Genomic DNA, 21,492 nt, shown 5'->3' with positions numbered 1-21,492 from the left:
GCACGTGAACGCTTGAAGCTCGCTGTTGCTTGTCGCGTTGTCTTGATTGTTGTAGGCCAAATTGCTCGAGCTGTCTGAAACTCAACCACATGTCGAAGCAAGCACTCGGCTCCCGTCTGAAGAGACCAGGTCAAAAGAAAACTGCCATTGTTGTTCGAGAAAAGCCCACTCTCAAGACGTTCAGGACCCACGTATTCCTAGAAAACCAAACGTGCTGCTTTACATAGTCACACATATACAAGCGCACGAAAAAAAAAAAAAACCTGATTATCAATTTGGATACATGGTGAGGAACATCTCGGACCGCTTAGAAAGAGCGGCTAAGCGCGTCCGCATTCCCATTTAATTTCCCCTTTTTGTATCTTATTTCAAAATTGTACTGCTGTAAAATCAAGCTCCACCTAAGAAGGCGACTGTTCTTCGATGTCGCAGTTTGCAGCCAAGCCAGGGGACAATGGTCCGTCTCTACGATGAATTTGGCCCCTCCAAGATAGCACTGCAATTTTTGAATGGCCCATACAATGCAAGCGCACTCTTTCTCTGACGCGCAATAAGCTCTCTCTCTAGAACTCAGTTTTCTGCTCAGGTAGAGCACGGGGTGCTCATTACCGTCGTCATCTCTCTGGCAGAGAACAGCACCTAACCCTCGATCACTGGCATCACACTGGACCGTGAATTCTCGGTCATAGTCTGGAGCTCGCAATACCGGACGGCTAATCAGCACAGCCTTCAGGTTTACGAAGGAGGCTTCCTTTTGTTCGTCCCAGACTACCTTTGTCGGTTCTGTCTTGCGGAGAGCGTCGGTCAGAGGGCTGGCCAAAGCTGAATAGTTAGGGATGTAGTGATTGTAGTATCCAGTCAGACCTAGGAATGCTCGAATTTCCGTCTTCGTGCTCGGCCGCGGGTAGTCTGCTACCGCAGAAATCTTAATCTCGCTGGGTTTCCTGAAACCTTGACCTACATTGTGACCCAAGTAGTCCACGGTCGCCCTTGCCAGGCAACATTTCTCGGCCTTTACGGTTAGTCCAGCTTGACGCAAAAGGCTCAGTACAGCTCTTAGATGTACCATATGGTCCGCCCATGAGTCGGAAAAAACCGCAATGTCGTCTAAATAAGGCACCGCGAATGTTTCACACCCCTTTAAAACCCTATCCATGAGTCGGGAAAAACAAAATGGAGCATTTTTGAGCCCGAAACTCATCATTGTTGGCTGGTAGCTGCCCGTCGGAGTGACGAAAGCCGCGTATCTGCTGGCGCGTTCAGTGAGCGGTACTTGCCAGTATCCTCGAGTAAGGTCCAGCGTAGTCACATATGCCGCTCTACTGACCTGTTCTACTCTCTCCTCAATATTCGGAATAGGATACACTTGATCCCTGGTGAGAGAATTTAGCTTTCGGTAGTCTACCACAGGCCTAGGGTCTTTACCTGGAGATTCTACTAAGATCATAGGCGAAGCATAATCGCTTTCCGAGGGTTTTATTACTCCCAATTCCAGCATGCGAGTTACTTCCCTATCCAGAATTTCTCTTTGCCTTGGAGAAAATCGGTAGCACCTTTGATCGCACTGGCACGTCTGAAGTCAGCTCAATATCGTGCTCAGTCAAATCAGTTCTGCCTGGCCTGTCCACGAAGCAGGCCTCAAACTCTGTTATTATCTCGCCCAGATCGGACAGCTGGGATTTCTTTAGTTCTCCTCTCTGCTCCGTCTTTTTGAGAAGCTCCTGAGCGTTGCTTCCTTTTCCGCTGAGGCAAATCAAGTTGTCCCCCATCTCCTCGGGAAGGTTTAACGTTAGATTTACCACGGCTTCCCTCTGCACATAAGGCTTCATAAGATTGCAATGATAAATGCGCACTGCTTTACGCCTATCGGGGATTTTCACTGCGTAGTTAGTGTCAGAAAGCTCTGCAACGACTTTAGCAGGTCCTTCCCACTGTACTTCGAGCTTATTCTTGGGATCATTGGCTTGCTCCATAGCTAAGTCCTCTCGGGTTCCACTTAAAAGTCTCGTGAGATTACTAGACACTGGCGGCAAGAGGTTACTTTCAAGAACGTCCTCATTCCGTGTCTTATCAAGCTCACTTTCATGTTGACTTATCTGAGATGCCTCGCTCTCAAAGTTTTCTGGCCCGCTATTTTCCGCATTTAACACTGTTTTAACTGCCGTTTCCTCCGCTGTTGATTTTTCTGAAATGAGCAGTGTAGCTAGTTCTCGCGCCTTTGAACGTGTTAAGGCCTGCACATCTCTGTCTCCGAAAATCAGAAGGCAAGCTTTGACCTTCTCGTAGTTGTCCGCGTCCTCCTTGTTTAGCCGCGCGACAACCTCCGCTGCCTCGCAGGGCAGAACCGTCAATAATCTCTGAGACCACGTGTCTCGCTGGAAGGACAGTTCTTCGCAAGTTCGCTCAAAGTTACCCAGATACAGACCGATATCCCCTGATATCACATATGGCTGCATGTACTTTGACATCTTGAAATCTGCCTCCTTGTTGAGAAGAGGTACCGCTAGCTGGGGACAATTGCCCGACCTCTTGCTCAACTCTACTTCTAATTTCCGGAGCTCAATTTCTAGCTCCCGCTTTTTTGCTTCTCTCTCAAGCTTCTCACGTTCGTGCTCCCTTTCCTCTTTTTCCCTCTCAAGTTCACGCTCCCTTTCCTCTTTTTCCCTCTGACGTTCGCGCTCCCTTTCCTCTTTTTCCCTCTGACGTTCGCGCTCCCTTTCCTCTTTTTTTTGGGCGATGAGGTTCCATGCTTCACTGAGCTCCTCATCATCGGCTCCCAAATCTGTGATTGCCTTTATAATCAAAGGTTTTCGTGCCAAACCACTTGTATCAATTCCCAGTTCCTCACACAATTGCAACAGTTCCGGTTTCTGCAGCTTTTGTAGGTCCATGATCGCTCCGAGTGTCGGCTAATTCCAAAACAACAGTGCAAACTACCAAACCTAAAGGCGTTTCAACACTTTTTACCAGTTCTCTAACCCTGTTCTAGAACCTGGTCCACATCAGAAGAAAAGCCAAGCACTCACCCACACATGCGATCGATGTTCCGAGCTGCTCTCTTGTTGGCCGATTGTTGCTCCTGCTTGTTGCTTGAGATGCCACCTCCGATCACCAGATGTTGTGGCTTGTAGATTCTGATCCACCTCGAATCACCAGATGTTGTAGCTTGTAGATGCAGATCCCAACGCTGGTCACCAGTGTTGGGGCTTGTAGATTCAGATCCCACCGCTGATCACCAGTTGTCGTGACGCTGGGACTAAGTCGACCCGGCCTTCACTTGGTAGCGTGCAGAGACTCGGGGTTGAAGAAGGACTGAATCTTCGAAGTTGGTAAAATATGTACAAGCAGGTTTACTGGCACTTTGAGAAAACGTATTTACAAGAATATTTACATGAAAAAGAAGGGTACATCAGCAAAATGACAAGCGTTAAGAGTTCTTAGCGAGAAGCGACTGGATGAGCCGTTTACCCAGGGCCCAGAGCGACATTTCGTGCTCTGCAGCGTCCTTAAAAACCCCCTATGTCCAGCCCCTCTCTGAAGATGCTGACCAACCAAATCCAGGGCACGCCCCTCAGGTATCGGCATCCAATCGAACACTTCACTGCACTGATGGTCTGAAGCACTGACTGGTCCGGCATTCATTCGTTGGGCGTGATCACTTGTTGGCGGGAAAAGCTTGGGAACGGCGAGGAGAGGAGGTACATTTCTATTCTTCAGCAAAGAAACCACAAGCTGGTTCTGACAAGGGGTTTTACTTCTCAGAAACCCGAGTGCACGTGGCGCCGCATAGGGCTCCCAACATGGTCCCTTTTCGACAATTGCAAATCTTTCCTGCATTCCCGGGAAATCACTTAATGGCCGTATGAGTCATGCTCCTTTCTTGTCCTGCACGTCAGCGGACATGTCACTCTGTCGTCTCCTTTGGATAGGAGGCATTCATCACTGGAGGATAGCACTTCTCGACTGGAAGGGTGGACAAAAGAAAGAAAGCACTTCCTGCTATTTCCCGCAGGGGGACGTTTCTTTGTGTTTTTCCAGACGTTCTCTTGACAGGGTCAATTTGGCATTTGCAGGTTGTCCACAAAGCAAAACATGCTTACAAAACAGGATTCCTGGAAACAGGCTCACTTAGAGCCATTGGACCATCACCACATATTCACAAAACTTATCCATGCCCACAGGCGAACAATAGAGCGCGCAATTGCGGATGCTTGGTCGTAACAACAGGTTTTACAAGGTGTAGCTTATTATTTTCTTCATAAGTCCATTTAGACTGCCATCTGTCTCTTAGCTTAGACTGCATTAATTTGACTGCTTCTTTGTAGGGAACGTGCACTTTCTTCATTTCTATATGTCGAGCTTGTGCAGTGCATATATCAGCGCTTTCATTTCCATCAATTCCTATGTGACTCGGAACCCAGCCAAGCTTTACAGTATGTCCCTGGGTTGTGGCTGTTTTTATGCTGTGTATGATGTCACCAATAAGCGATTTGCCTGCATTTTTATGATTATATGCTGTTAGTATGCTCAAAGAATCAGTGTAAATGACACTAATGTCTATGTTTTCAATTTTAATTTTTTCTAGGGCCATGAGGACTGCATAACACTCGGCAGTGAAAATGGATGCACACTGTGGTAGCCGTCCTGTTCTATTCCAATTGTTTTGGACCACTGCGCTTCCGACGTATTGTGCAGATTTTGAACCATCTGTATAGAATGCCACATATTCTCTGTACTTTTCACTTAGGGCTAAGCATTCCTTCAATATTTGTTAATGTGGTGTTTGTTTTTTCTGGAATTGGTTAATTTGAAGTCACATACAGACGGCAGGCAGTACCATGGTGGAAGTGGATCAGGTTTTCGGGTAATATTAGGTAATGAGTCTATTAAGTCTTAAACTTGACATTTCTCTTCAAAGCGGAGCAGAAGTGGTTTTATTTTTGAGGTTTGTTTATGAACAGTGCTCGAGACTTGCACTTTGTAACTATAGGGTAACAGATATGGTTTGGCAGTGAACGGATCTTTAGAATGTATGGGCATGTGAGCATGTTTCTTCGGCTTGTAAGTGATGGTTCACTGGTTTCTACATATAAGCTGTTTATGGGGGATGTCCTGTATTCACCAGTTGAAATACGCAAGCCTGAATTGTGTACGGAGTCCAGTCGTTTTAAATATGACGGCCTTGCAGATCCATATATTATGCAGCCATAATCTAAACATGAGCGAACCACAGAGCGGTAAATTTTTAAAAGACATGTTCTGTCAGATGCCCAGTGTTTATGTGAAAGAACTTTCAATATATTGAGAGATTTTGAAGCTTTCTTTTTTAGCTTGTTTATGTGGGGAAATAATGAAATCTTTCTGTCAAAAGTTAGCCCTAGAAATTTATGTTCGTGCTTTACAGGTAGCTTAACATCATTAAGGTGGATGGTGTGATCAATGTGCAGTCATCTTCTGGAAGAGAACAAAACAACTACCGACTTTTGAGTAGAAACCCTGAAGCCATTCCTATCTGCCGACATTGCCAGTCTATTTACTGTGAGCTGTATTTGCCTGTCACATGTTGACACATTGGAGGATGTACATGCAACCTGAAGGTCGTCTACGTAGACAGAGTACATAACGGACTTTGGGATTATTTTTGCTATACTGTTAATTTTTACTATAAACAGAGTAGTACTTAAAGTACATCCTTGAGGCACACCATTTTCTTGTATGAAGGTTTTAGAAAGGGTAAAACCGAGACGTACTTTAAATGAGCGTTGAGAGAGAAAGTCGCTTATACATTTTAGCATCCTGCCGCGAATGCCAAGCTCTCCCAAATCACGCAGGATCCCAAATCTCCACGTGGTGTCATAGGCTTTTTCGAGCTCAAAAAATTCGGCAAGGCATTGCTGTTTAGGATAAAGGCTTCTCCGATAGTATTTTCCAGTCGGACAAGGTGATCAATAGTTGAACATGTCTTTTTTCTGTAGCCGCACTGATGGGTATCAAGAAGTTTCCGGGATTCAAGAACAAACATGAGCCTTGTATTTACAGTGCTTTCAAAAGCTTTTGCAAGGCAGCTCGTCAGGGCTATTGACCTATAACGTCCTGGGGAGTCCGGGGGCTTCCCAGGTTTTAAGAGTGGTACCTTAACGGCTGTCTTCCAGGCTTCTGGTATTGCTTCAGATATCCATATTTTATTAAAAAAATTCAATAATGCATCTACTGACAATGGAGTCAAATGAGCAAGCATTTCATAATGTATTTCATCTGGTCCTGGTGCAGTTTGTTTGCCGGCATTTAATACTCTAGTTATTTCTTCAAGTGTAATTAAGCAGTTAAAAGGTTCATTTGTGCCTCCAACTATTGGGAGTCTTTGTTTTTCAGCTGCTGTTTTATACTTTATAAAGGAATGTATATAGTGTGCCTGAACTAGAGATTGTAGCGAAATGTTCCCCCAATATGTTTGCTTGTTCTTCTACACTCGTTTGTGTACCATTGCGAAGCTCGGACCCTGAGCTCCAACTCACCGCCGTCCAACTGGCAGCAGAGGCCGCCGGCGAAACCAAACCGGCCAGCAACTAATGCGACCATCCCGTGCGGCTGGGCCGCTAAGTCCCCTCCCCCTTAAAGGGGGGTGAGACAGAGTGGTCCAGGCTGTGTGGTCTTGCTCTGTTGGACAATAAAAGTTTTCAGCAACAACAACAACAACATAGCTATCCATAGAATATGCGCCCACGTCCCCATTGTAATGCTTCGGTAAATATTTACAACTCTCCAACCCTTATGAAGCTCTTGAGTGTTTCTTTAGATTTCACCTCTTTTATGTTTGGTTTCACACTCATCTTTGTTTTTGCCTGTCTAGCTCCTCTATTCTACTTTGCAAGTGTGAGCCTAAGCTACTTTAAAACGCGCTGCCACCATAACATTTAAAGAGCTAAAATACTCCCTACTAGCTCTTAATCTTCAATATCTGTCGAGAATGAATATATTGCAGAAAAATCGTAAAAGCGATTTTGTGTTATCTTTCAATGTAACCTTTATGATTGCCACTTTATCTTTTTTTGAAAGAGGACGATTGTTGCTGCACCACCAGTGTACATATTTGTGGCAACAATTTCCACATTCTGCACAACTCGCAGAGGCCACTTGTTATTTTATCGGTCAATGCTTCATGCTCTCAAAAGAGTCCAAATACCAAATACCACAAGCAGAAGGTCGACTGCCTCCAGAAAAAGGTCGACTGGGCGGAGGCGGAAAAGGCAGCACTATCAGCCAAGGTGCAGGCGCTCGAAAGGAGCCTGGAGTTGGCGTGGGCCAAGAGCGACTGCTTGCCACCGCATGCTTCTGCAGCACCGAGAAGACGGGGCCGACCACACCAGTGCAGCCGATACCGACTACTACATCAACGCGGCACGAGCCATCTACGAGATGCGAGCGAAGCTCGTCGCCCAGATCTGGGAACAAGAGGCAATCATTCGCACAAGTTTGGTCAAAGACAACTTGAAAGAGCAGATTGTCAGGGCCCTTAGGATGCTGCAAGGGAGTAACGAAGAGTCATACAAGGAGGTTGAGAAAGTAGACAACTTCCTACAAGCTGAGGCATGCAAGCGCCTGGCGGCCCAGGAGGCAGTGAGTAACCTGCATGCACGGCGGCGCAAGAACTTCGAGTGTGCCCAAGAGCTGATCACTGAGGCTGCAGCTGCGGGCTGCGTAGAGGTGGTACTCCTCGATGAGTGAGCCGTACATAGACATGTGCACTTTCACATTAAGCATGTTCTTTTTGGCCTGCAGCTCGATCTTCATCGCCCGCTCAGCGTACTTGAGTGTGTTGTACGTGTCTGTGCAGCTGAGCTTGGACGGAGTTAGTAAACACCTTTAGTAAATACATCTATTTATCACGCCATCCGTATTAAGAGACGCCGCCACTTCTTTCCGCTATTTCGGTTCCTCCCTTAGACGGAATACGCATGACGGCACCTGTACGGACAAATTCATATGATTTCCTCGGGCGCAAGGACATTAGAAAATACTCTTTTTCTTGGTTTCAAAAAATTAATATTGCATCGTCTTCTCCACCTCTTCGAACAACCCTTTGGGACCAACAACCTATCTCCGGTTATTAAAAAGATAATAAGCGTGTTTTAGGTTATGAGCTAGATCATCACAGCAGTTTTGCGGCACAATTGCTCGTTGTGTTTGAGAGTTCATTCCTGCAATTTGTTTTTCTATTTAAAGCCCACTGCCTTTCTTTAATTACTTAAATTGTTCCATGAAAAATTCTGTATGCAATGTAAAAGTATTAAATAACGGCATATTCCAACCATCGGATATGTCGTTTAAGAAATCGTTGATATTGGGCTGGTTGTTGCAGATTCACGTACAAGCAGTGCAAAAGACGAGAGAAAAGGAAGACGAAGCAGAAGCACCGGGTCGCAACTAAATGTTCACTTTGCTAAAACCTTCACTTACATAGCAATACTCGAGGTGTGAAAACATATATATCAATAAAATAGAACACTAAAAGCCACACAGATAAGCACACAAAGAAACAGTGCGCGTGCTGATACAGTTCGCTTGTTTTGATGCGATGTAAAACAATTTTAAAAATAAAAATGTCCCATGATATTTTCGAAGCATTGTATAGTTGTGAAATAAAAAAAAAGGGACAACAATTGCAGTGCAGTTTGCATACCACACGGTACTATACACATAGAAGTACAACAGAATTGCACCAACAAACAAACTACTTTTCTGTGCGATACGCAGATTGCTTTTTCCAGAATGTTTGAGGGTTGTGCACTTTTCGGTGTGGCTTTTAGTGTTCTGTTTTTGTGCTATATTTGTTTTTGTACCTCCTTTTCTTCATTTATCAATGAAAGTTTTGCCAGATAAAACCTTAATTTGGGAGTAGGAGCTGGCGCTGTCATTTCCTGCTCTCTGATCGGGCTATATACATCCCGAACCATCATACAGTTCGACGCCGTCACTTGCGATAAATATCGCACATGACGGCGAAAAAATTGGCAAAACTTTAGGGCGGATTTCTTGATATTTTAGTTTACAACATTCTTAGGTAGAACATTTTTATGACATTTTTTCACATATGAACAGTTGAGGCCTAGTCTATACGGTTCTCGTCTCTACGGCCTCTCGTCTCTCGCGGCACCTCGTCTGCGGCCTCCCTTTTGTATTTACATTCTCGTGCTTGTATTTAGGCACTCGCTAAACGTTCACACTAAATGTTTTAGCATTATCATATACACAACCATTTCAACCATACATAGGATACAGTTGCAAGTTCAAAGTTATGTGAGACCACATGACATAAATATTAGGTGCCGGTTTAATCAATCCGTACGAAAGCTTATACGAAGCCTAGGAGCTTCATGTCTGACTCAGTATCCAAGGATCCCACGTTCTAGGCCGAGTTGTTGCCCTTGGGCAGAATTACGATACTCACTCTAAAGCTTTCGAGCGTGACTGAAAAATAACGGCATCAAGACGCCTCGGAAAAACGTCAACTCGTGACGAAACGCAGAATCAACCTATCCGAGACGGTGTCGCTCCGGACCAGTTATTTGCACGGCAAGAGATTTATTCACACGTCAAAGTGCCGGTTGCTAACATTTTAGGTATATATTATGCGAATAAACTAACTTATATGCTTTGTTTGCAAGGGGCAGCATTTCAAGTTCAACATGATCAAAAAATCAAGAAGCGGCAATAGTTTTGCAATTGAAAGGTCCCATTGGGTAATCTGTGCTGCCGTGAGGGCGAGATGGCCGAAGTAAACTGGACGTCAAAATGGCGGCCTTCAGTAAAATAGGTGATTCCAAGGCTAGTGCCTGCTGTTTACCCGTCTGAATTCAATGGAATGAGTGGTGGCCCTAAATGCGGGGATCAATCTATTCGAAATCAGTGTAGTTTGGGCTCTTTTATTTTTTGCTAGGAAACAGAAGCAGAAGAAAAATTGACCACGGAGTATGGTCCATTGGGCGAAATATCCTTTTATCGCCGCAAGAATGTCCCGCACGCAAATGCTTCAGTTTGAACAAGCACAAATGAAAGCAATGTGGCAGAGCGTACACTAACGTCGTTCGTTTTTGTTCATTTAGTACTGTGTGTCGCCTTTGCTGCCTCTTTTTGATTTGGGTATTCTGCGAAGAGCACCCACCCCTCAGTGCACCAACTTTACGTCAGATGACTTCAGCCATTTGTGGAACGCACTCGCTCACTGTGTTAATGAAAAGCCGATAGTCTGCTCGTCGCCTAATGAGGTTTTAAATCCTCTCTAGGAACAAAAAAGAAAAATCGGAACGCAGAGGGCACTTACTGGCCCACCGCAGATCGATCGACGGCGAACGTGATCACAGTTCATCTGCAAGTTCGTCGCATGACCTTTTCGGATTCACATGTTGAAGTCGAAACAGGCATCGGAAAAACTCGATGGGCTAGTAGAACGTAGAACGCATTCCAGCACACCGCCCTTCGTCGTCGCACACGCAGGCTCTGCCACATCAAGACCGCCGCCACTACACCGCGGATGCCACCGCCATTTTCCCTCTAAAACACTATAGAGCGTCTTATCGTGCTCCACAGATATACCCTGAAATTGAAGGCATAACTAGGTGTGCAACGTCATTTACGTTTGCATTTCCTCGACGCAATAGCCGCATCCCGTGACGACACTTTTCAAGATCGCGTCGGCGACCAGTCGCAAAGGACGTTTCAGAGCGCTCTCAATTGCCGCCCGTAATTCTGCCACAGACACTCGTATGCTATTCGATTTCGCCACCATGCCTGTAATCTCTGTGATTTGCCACCTCTGACATACCAAATACATGTTCGTGATTTGCCTCACACAACACCCACACCCACCGTCTACCCCCTCTCTACTTCCCACATTACGCTTTCGTCTTTCTATTTTCCCGCAGTCAAAACCTTATCCAGGCAGCAATACTGTACTTCTAGCATTGTTTGCATTTCTTTCTAATGATGCAATAGGTTGGAAACCCTGGTGAGCTCTACGCAAAATACTCTTAAGATAGACATGTGGGAGGAGGCGAAGCAGGTATGCTAGCCATAAAGGCCTCCGGTTAGCTACCCTACAATGGGAAAATGAGTAAAAGGATTCAAGAGGCGAAGACAAAATTACGTGGAGCACATTCCCAATTCGTCACTAACCCCGCCGGCTATCAGGTATCTAAACAGTGCCCTGGTATGCCTTCGACTGTGATTGCCATAGACGAAGGATCTTATCCTGCGTTAAAAGATGGGGATTGAGGCGGCCCAGCGTGCAATACAACTCGTGTCTTTCCTTCACAATGCAGGGCATTCACACAGCAAATTGTCGACCCTCTTCACATCCACAATTTTCACAGGCAGAGCTATTGGCCGTTCCAATGTGGACAGCATAATTTTCCGTGAAAGCAACATCAAACCCTAAGCGGCACAGCAACGTTGGTTCCCCTGCTAAAAAATCAGTATATATATATATGGGACCTATTCAAACCGGATCACTGGACACGAGAATTGTAGGAGTTGCAGAATATAGGGGTTATAAGATTAAGGGATGGCAGAATGTGGTCGGTGGTCCTCGTTCTGGGGAAACCGCAGGTCAAGGCTAAAAACATGTATAAATTACATAGGTAAATAAACAAAGTGGAACACGAAATCATCGTCCGCGCCAGGAGTCTAAGCAGGATCCTACTGCACCTTATTCAAGTACGTTGAAGCAAAACGCTTCACTAGGCTAGTAAACACCGGGGTGAGCGTGGCGTCGTCGTCAGAAAAAGCTACAGCTGGGCATGCGCGAACTCGCCGAGGGATGTCGCTAGGAGAGGTGCAGGTGTTTGAAGCGTTCACTACGAGGGTCAGAGCCGAGCTTCGCGTATGCCATATGCCGTGTGCTGTATGCCGTGACGTCACAGCCAAGGCCAAATGCTCCTCTTCTCATTAAAAAAAAAAAGAAAATTAGTAGCCATTCAGAAATCAAACCTCGACCTCTTGGATCCACAGCTTTAATTCAGCTTGCGTACCGTGAGGATGATAGCTGGATTCCGCTCGTGACAGATACTGCGATTGGCGTGCAATTTGAAAGTACCAAAGACTAAAATATTTATTCACTCAATTAGGGTGACGTCAAGGATGTGACCTCATCCTTCTGCCGTCAGCTATGAGGACCAAGCTTTAACGAATGCGCGCCAACGTCACCGGGTGGCGCTTCTTGCCTTCCACGAGTGACCGATGCTGCGCCTTTCCTTTCCTGTAAACGAATTATAGAACGCCGGTGAACTTAGACGCGCTAGACATGGAAGCCAAGGAGAGTTTAGCTGCTGACGAACGGCGCAGAAGTCTAGAGAAATACCTTCTGATGGCAGAGGTAGTCACTACTATTCGCTACTTATATACAGGCATAGCTGAGCTAAGCCATGTTTAATTTTTTTAAACATGGTATTTATTACACTGAAACAATGTTCTATGAACATGGACTATGTACAAATGATTTACAAATCAACACGATAGGTAATAGGACACAAGTCAACGAAACTCTAAACAAGCAATATAGAACATATCCCTAAGTCAACAAAACTCTAATAAAGAGGCAATGTAGAGCACATTACTAAGAGGTAGTGTCATTCCTGTTCAAAGTCGGCCTGTCCATACAATTCCCTGAAATGAACAACCATCTTACAGAATTGGTCTTCTGTACAAACAGATTCACAATTTCAGTCCATTATGCGTGTTTTCCACAGACTGTGTAACTCAATTAGAAGGAACGTGTCTAAAGCTTATGAGCAAATGGCAATGCAGTGAGATATTGTAGAGAATGCGGCGTCAAATCAAGTCTTTTTTTTAATATTCGTTGCAAAATATCCAAGATCAATATTCCATCTTTACCGTCGATAAAACAGTGCTCGATAGTTTCCGGAGACTCACAAAGACTGCAATGTACTGTAGATATGCAAAATGCCCCTTTTCCCTAACCACGTTTTAACAAGCAGAGCCTCAGTGTGTAACTTTTAAGAGAAAGTCTTCGTACATGACGAGAGTGGCATGTTTCGTACTCTTTTGAGTACATCATGTCCGGGTAGAACAAAATACGCTGAACAGTGCATAGTTGGAGGAAAGAGCACAGAAATTAACTATTTGTACAAACACTTAGGTGATACGGAAAACGTGAGCTCAGGGGAGAAAAGAACAAGTAGGAATCTTTTAGAGAAGTACACCTCATGCATTACACCCAATAAGCACGATCAGAAACGTAAGAAGATACAATATGATTTGGTAAACCATGAACTATATTAAATTGCAAAATGCGCGTACTATCGCATGGGAAGCATCCCGCAAAAACTTGAAATGCGAAACTATCTGCCGGACATACAGGTGGACAAGACCAAGGTCGCTAGCACTTACAGGCCAGAAATGGTTATCACGCCTCATTTATTTTAAAGATGAATCCCACACTAAAGTAGCGAACGCACTGGTGAAACGCTGGATATAGAGTCTTGCGCAGTGAATAATGTGTACTAAATAATAACTTTACTGCCTAGAAACAGATTACAGGCTGTCGCCCTGCCAAAAATAGAGAGACCATGAGGGATAAACGTCTCAGCGTAGCGCCTAAGAGTCGGTACACGGTATTTTAACTAAGGCGTGCACTATTGTTATAGGCACTCAAAGGGACACTAAGGTGCTTGGGTGGCCTAGATGTACATACCACACAAGCATATTAAAAATGGCATCGATCCCACATTTCAAACCAGAGACCGCAACTCTTAGATCGGTTTTTTTCGAACACCGGACGCTGAACTGAAGTTCTCCGTTAAACGAATAACCTCATCAATGCTTGGTTTGTCAGCGCAGAAAAATGCGAAGTCATCTGCCTTAGCTAATGCCTTCAGTTCATTACCAATAATACGAGAACCAGCAACTGATCTGCTGTTTAATACATGTATGCAAAGCAGCTCCAAGTATTCAGCGAACAAAAGCGGGGACAGCGAGCATTCTTGTTTAACAGAGGACTCGATGGGGACAGGTTAATAGACAGCCATTTACAATCAATCGTACGGAACATTCTTTGTAACAAAGGCGTATCTCAGTAGAAACAATTGAACCGAAATTGGCACGACGTATTACGGAAGAAAGGAATGAATGAGACACATGATCAAACGCCTTTGCCAGGTCGATTTGCACCAGTGCCAACTGCTCGTGAGCGTCACTGCAATATTGCGAAACCGTACGCGCCACATGTAGATTAGATTGTATTAACCGGCCTCTCAAGCCACATGTTTGGTGCGGGTCAATCAAAGTAGACCTTAAAATCTACTTTGATTTGAGATATTACAGTGATTAAGCGGAAATCTTATAATCAACATTTGAAAGTGCGATAGGCCTGCAGCCGTCCGTAAATCGAAGTTTTTTTTTTGTTATCCGGTTTTGATATTAACAACATATGACTTGGTAAAAGACTCCGGCAATAACTCGACATCAATAATAGTCTCAAAAATTTGGAGTAGGGCAGGGGAGAGAGCCTATTGGAATGTTTTGTGAAGTGCGCCTGATATATCAGGACCCGGAGTTTTCGAAAGCTACAAACGTTCAATTACGTCTTCCGCTTCAGTTAAGGCTAATGGAGAGCTTATCATCTTATATTCATCCCCAGAAAGCGGCCTAATCTTAGAAGCAAGACGCTCTACATGAGCTTCATGAGCATTACTTGTAGGAGGGGGGGGGAGGGGAAGACAGGCATAGTGATTTGCAAGCTCAATTACTATTTCATCATAATCGTTTAGCATGGCACAACTACAACAGAACTGAGAGACTTGCTTGGCAGCCGCATGGCGACGCTCATCAAGCCTACCTGTCTAGTTGACTCTTCAGGCTGCAAAGCATACTTTCTACGCTACCGAAAACTCGCCACCCGAAAGCATTCTGCGTCGAATTTTTGAATGTGGAATTTTACAATCCAATTTCCTATGTGTATAAGCCAGGGGCCTCACATTCAAGCTCCTGCAAATTACGAAGGCTGCAGCCGTTTTTCTTTACCGTATTTGAAGATCTGACTGAAGCAATCTCTATAATTGTGTCCCGAACGTAATGATTAAACAACTGCTAAGTTGCAAATGATGGTAGTCTCAAGGCGAAACAAGAATCCAAAGCTGTCCTGATGTGCTGTGCAAAGTCTTGCTCATTTGAAAGCGAAGCAATAAGCTTCCACAGGGCCAACTGCGGCTAAAGCTTTGGACGGTAACTTTCTCTAATCCGCACAGTAACCATGAAAAGGTCCGAGAAAGAGATCGTCCTGACATCCCAAGAAATTCGCCATCTAAGACGTTCTGGGGAGACGTAAATGCGGTCAAGACGTTTATGCGAAGTTCTAAAATATTTCAATGTGGGTGACAGTCATGTATCAATTAAACCTGCGCTTTTATTGATACATGATAAAATACCAGGGCTCTTATCGGCATTTTGACTTGGCCCCGCACGGTCATGACGACCACATAAGCAGTTGAAGTTACCCATAAATAACAAATACCGATCGCATTCTAGGAGATACGCTATATCACTAAAAAAGCTGTTTTTTCCTCCTGATTATTTGAAGCATACACATTGATAAACCTCCCGGAGTCGCCATTCAGCCGAATGTCACAACACATAAAACGTCCATCTGTGTGACCCTGGGGCATTATATCACAAACAGAGGGACTTTTTTAATGAACAGGAAGCAACTTCATTAAAGAAATACCTCGAGCTACCGTACCTCGCATCACGCCGCCTCATATCTCGTTTGTGTTTTCTTCATACATTCTATCATCACCCACTCTCTAGACACGAGCTTCTAACTACACCTCCAAGAAGATCTTCCCGTCTAAACCACAGCCAATCTTTAACACACATTCCTACCCGCACCCTAGCAATGAATAGCTCGTTCTTCCCCCACGCAATAGTCCTATGGAATTCCCTGCCTGAAAATATAGTCGCCTGCACAGATAGAACACAGTTCCGCGATAAACTGAAAAATTATACAAGCTAATAAGCGATTCCAGCTGAACGAACGACACTCTGCCTTATTTTCAGCCTTTTATATTTTCTTAATGTTTTCCCCTGCTTGTTCTGTCTTTCTTGTACTTGTATTTGTTTGCTCTGTAAATTTTTTTTTCGTTCACGACATGTTCCCCTGCTTGTTCTTTTTTTCTTGTACTCGTATTTGTTAGCGTTGTATTTTGCTTTATCTTTTTTGTAACGTTCATAATATGTTAAAATCTGTAGCCTGCCCCCCCTTATGTAATGCCTTCGGGCCCTTAAGGTGGAATAAATGAAATAAAACAAGAAATTCCACGCTTTGGAAAAAACAGGGTTTCCTCTGATGCCGCAGTTTCCTGGCTTCTACTGAAAAATAATATTGTGGCCTGTAGATAGTGCGTCATTGTAGAGCTGGCAGCTCTCTCCAAAGGTTTTTCATGATACCTGCGGCATAGTGAACATTTCACACCTTGAACGGCTGCTTTAGAATCAAGGAACATGGTCAGTCATGTGGATATTCTTGGCAAATTAAATAACCTCTAGCATGTAGGGCACCTAGTTTAGTAAGGATAGAAGAACTAGGCTAATATTCTTAAACATTATCGAAATTGACTAAGCCAATCATAATATACACCTCGCGGAACTAGTTGGAATAACTGAGCTATCTGTGCAGACATGTATGCAATGTTTATGTTTGAAATGTGGATAACCCAACGTCATTTATTTAAGTGCGGATGATGACATTTCGGCTTAGTTCCTCATTCCAGGCAGGTAAATTTGTAACCGAGATTCATGCAGACTCCATATGGGGGGCACGGTCTTAATGGCAGGGATGAACTTCGAAGGGCTATAATTGTGAATTAAGAGATTGTATAAATTTGGCAAATTCAGTGCTCGGCTTAATTACTAAAGGCGTGGCTAGACGATGAGCGAGGAGCCTTGTTAGAAGCCAAATATGTGTTTTCTTTGTGTTATAAACAATATGTGTGATAACAGGATGATCCCGAGCGACCAGAATCGTCGCTGTGGTTCAGACACATCTAGGGAGTCCAACGCATGTAGAAAGAGCTTCAGTTGGCAGACTTTGAGGCGTCCTGATGTTATTTTTTTAATTTTACTAAATTGGGGAAGCTGCATCGCATGTATCCCAAAAACAGAGACCAGTAGAGTTGAAGCGTCCAGTGCTTTGGTGCTTTTCCCTGAGGAAAGAAATTTGGACAAGCGCAACAAGTCTGTTTCTCAGTTCTTTGAGTTGGGAACTCCATGGTAGATTTCTATCAATAACAACTCTGAAAAAGAAATGATGGCTTATCTTATAGAGAATGATATATATATATATATATATATATATATATATATATATATATATATATATATATATATATATATATATATATATATATATATATATATATATATATATACCGGGTGTCCCAGCTAACTTGAACCAAGTGGTACAAAATAATATATTTGAGGTAGGTCAGTGAAACCAATTGCATTCACCTGCCAGCCTCCTTGCGCACTACAGGCAATTTTTTGTTTTGAAATTACCTAATTAGCTAATTGTGTTAATTTATCTAATTTATAAAATATCGACTTTAGATCAAAGATGCAAATTGGAAAGTTGTAGAGCACCTTCAGAAACCCCCTTTTCATTAATTGCGATAAAGAAAGTCTCACTTGTATCTTTTTTTCCGGGCTCAGAAGAAAGCCCGCGAAATACAAATAATACCACGGGACTAGTGCATTTGTGCGCCGCGATTGTGGTGCTCTCAGTCGTGGTTTGAGCGAATGAAAACAGCTGCGGCCGTGTCTTCTTGGCCCCGTTAAAGCGGAAGGCCAATATGCCTGCGATGGCTTCTTCGCCCGCGTCAGACAGCCGGCCCACGTGACGGTGCAGTAGCAGTGAGAGCGGCGAGCCGACACCACCCACATTCTAACAAGGCCTCCTTCTCTCCCATCAGCGAACGTCACGACAAACGAATGAGCGATAAGGTATCAGCCACTGAATCTGCGCATACAGGCTTGGGTAAAGGGGCGACATGACATCATGTGACTTGACTAAAATTAGCGCTGCACCTTCATTTGCCGGTTTTTTATCGCCATCCGCCTGTCGCGATGTAGGCTGCTGCGGTGCGCAGGCCTGGCCAAAATCGCGGTGGCGACGGGCGAGCTCGAGCTCGCTCGAACCATCGCTAACATTTCTGCCTGCCGCTGCAACGGGACCATCGGGTCACGGCCGCAGCTTATTTCGTTCGCTCAAACCACGGCTGAGAGCACCACAATCGCGGCGCACAAATGCGCTAGTCACGTGGTATTTGTATTTCGAGGGCTTTCTTCTGAGACCGGAAAAAAAGATACGCGTGAGACTTTCTTTATCGCAATTAATGGAATGGAGGTTTCTGAAGGTGCTCTACAACTTTCCAATTCACATTTTTGGTCTAAAGTCGATATTTAATAAATTAGAGAAATTAACATAATTAGCTAATTAAGTAATTGCAAAACAAAAAATTGCCTGTAATGCGCAAGGAGGCTGGCAGTTGTATGCAATTGGTTTCACTCACCTACCTCAAATATATTATTTTGTACCCCTTGGTTCAAGTTAGTTGGGACACCCGGTATATATATATACCGGGTGTCCCAGCTAACTTGAACCAAGGGGTACAAAATAATATATTTGAGGTAGGTGAGTGAAACCAATTGCATACAACTGCCAGCCTCCTTGCGCATTACAGGCAATTTTTTGTTTTGCAATTACTTAATTAGCTAATTATGTTAATTTCTCTAATTTATTAAATATCGACTTTAGACCAAAAATGTGAATTGGAAAGTTGTAGAGCACCTTCAGAAACCCCCATTTCATTAATAGCGAAAAAGAAAGTCTCATGTCTATCTTTTTTTCCGGGCTCAGAAGAAAGCCCGCGAAATACAAATAATACCACGTGACTAGCGCATTTGTGCGCCGCGATTGTGGTGCTCTCAGTCGTGGTTTGAGCGAACGAAATTAGCTGCGGCCGTGTCTTCTTGGCCCCGTTAAAGCGGCAGGCCGATATGCCTGCGATGGCTTCTTCGCCCGCGTCAGACAGCAGGCCCACGTGACGTTGCAGTAGCAGGAGTGCGGCGAGCCGACACCACCGAGATTCTAACAAGGCCTCCTCCTCTCCCATCAGCGAACGTCACGACAATTGGATGAGCGATAAGGTATCAGCCATTAAATCTGCACATACAGGCTTGGGTAAAGGGGCGAGATGACATCATGTGACTTGACTAAAATTGGCGCTGCACCTTCATTTGCCGGTTCTTTATCGCCATCCGCCTGTCGTCATGTAGGCTTCTGCGGTGCGCAGGCCTGGCCAAAATCGCGGTGGCGACGGGCGAGCCCGAGCTCGCTCGGACCATCGCCAACATTTCTGCCTGCCTCTGCAACGGCACCATCGGGTCACGGCCGCAGCTGATTTCGTTCGATCAAACCACGACTGAGAGCACCACAATCGCGGCGCACAAATGCGCTAGTCACGTGGCATTATTTGTATTTCGCGGGCTTTCTTCTGAGCCCGGAAAAAAAGATACACGTGAGACTTTCTTTATCGCAATTAATGGAATGGGGGTTTCTGAAGGTGCTCTACAACTTTCCAATTCACATTTTCGGTCTAAAGTTGATATTTAATAAATTAGACACATTAACATAATTAGCTAATTAAGTAATTGCAAAACAAAAAATTGCCTGTAATGCGCAAGGAGGCTGGCAGTTGTATGCAATTGGTTTCACTGAGCTACCTCAAAGATATTGCCGCGAAACCTGCAAAACAGTATTTGTTGTTTTTTAACAGCCGCCGGCATACAGGCTTATCACTCTGATTCTGGACCGCGTATCAGTTCTGTAATCTTTGTTTGTTACTGCTCGATGTCGCGAGTCACACCTTTATCAGTTTTGTCGTAGCGCAAGACGCACTGAGATCTGTCTGGAAGGTTCCGGCCACTCGGGTGTCTTTCCACAATGTTCCAGCCCGTGCTGGTAGCTGTTTGCGACGTTATCTAGATTGTTCTGTGCAGCCTTTAAATTGAGCGTTGCCGAGTGTGACGAGCATTCTTTGTTCGACGATCGACGAGCACGTTTGTTTCTATCGCCGCCGCCGAGTTGCTTACTTCTTTTGCGGGCGCAAGTCAGCCCAAATAAAGAATTTCTTTAGTGCAATCATCGACCCTTCATTTGTGTCGTCGACCTCGTCACCACTACGTGACATCTGGTGGAGGTGCTGGCTTTGATCCTTCAAGCGAAGACCCAAGCCGTGTTCCTGTCGCCCTGGAAGACCAGCCTACAGGTCACCGAGCCAGCCGCCGACTTCAAGGCCTACAGCCAGAGCACGGTCTGCTACCTGACCCCATTCGATTTCGGAAGACATCGACGCTGACAATGGCCCAGCCTACAGCACCGGTTGTTTTCGTTCAACCCCGTGAGCCCCCCTGCTTCCATGGACGACCGGACGAAGATGCAGAAGACTGGATGGACCTTTTCGACCGTGTTGCAGAATTCAATGGCTGGAACGACGCCGCAAAACTCAGGCAAGTCTACTTTGTTCTTCAAGGACATGCCCGAGTTTGGTTCGAAAATCATGAGGCACCTATGAAGGATTGGGAGATTTTCAAGGAAGCGTTTCTGACTGCCTTTTCAAGCGCCATCCGAAAGGAAAGAGCCCAGGCCCTCCTTCAGTCAAGACTTCAACTCCCTAACGAGCCTGTCTTGGCGTATGTTGAGGAGATGAAGCGCCTCTTTCGCCGCGCCGACCCTAATATGACCGAAGGTGAGCAAGTCAAACTTCTATTGCGAGGCGTTAAAGAGTCGCTCTTTGCGGGTCTTGTGCGAAATCCGCCAAGAACTGTGGCGGAATTTGAAACGGAGGCGTCTACTATTGAGAAGACGTTGGCCACCCGAACGCGCCACTACGAGCGACCACTTCAGCCGGACTGCTCAATCCACTACCCCAGCGCATCTACAAGCGGAGAGAACCTTCGGGACCTCATCCGGGAGATCGTGCGAGAGGAGCTCCGCCGACTGATGCCATCATCGCAACAACCGCAGGTGGCGACGCTCGCGGACGTCGTCCGAGAAGAAGTCCAGCAGGCGCTGGGCGTTCCTCAAGCGACGGCTGCGACTGTTCCAGCACACGAGGCAACAGCGATGAACTACGCTGGTGCATTACGTCGCCCTCCGCCCCGACGTAATGACTTTCCGAGCCCTCGCCGCAAACGTCCTGTTCCTGAAAACCGCCCCTTGGCCCCCGCCCGCCAAGCCTACCAACGACCCCCAAACCCCAGGAAGTGCGACGCTTGGAGGACTGCAAACAACCGGCCATTATGCTTCCACTGCGGTGAGGCCGGCCACATTCTGCGGCACTGCCCGTACCGACGAATCGGTCTCCGCGGATTTGCAGTCGACGCTCCACGACCACGCCCAGGTGAACGACCACAAGAAATTGA

Source organism: Amblyomma maculatum, chromosome 2, assembly GCF_055883805.1.
Source record: "Amblyomma maculatum isolate TAMU_Amacu chromosome 2, ASM5588380v1, whole genome shotgun sequence".
Classification (NCBI taxonomy): Eukaryota; Metazoa; Arthropoda; class Arachnida; order Ixodida; family Ixodidae; genus Amblyomma; species Amblyomma maculatum.
Note: the sequence above shows the minus strand (reverse complement) of the source record.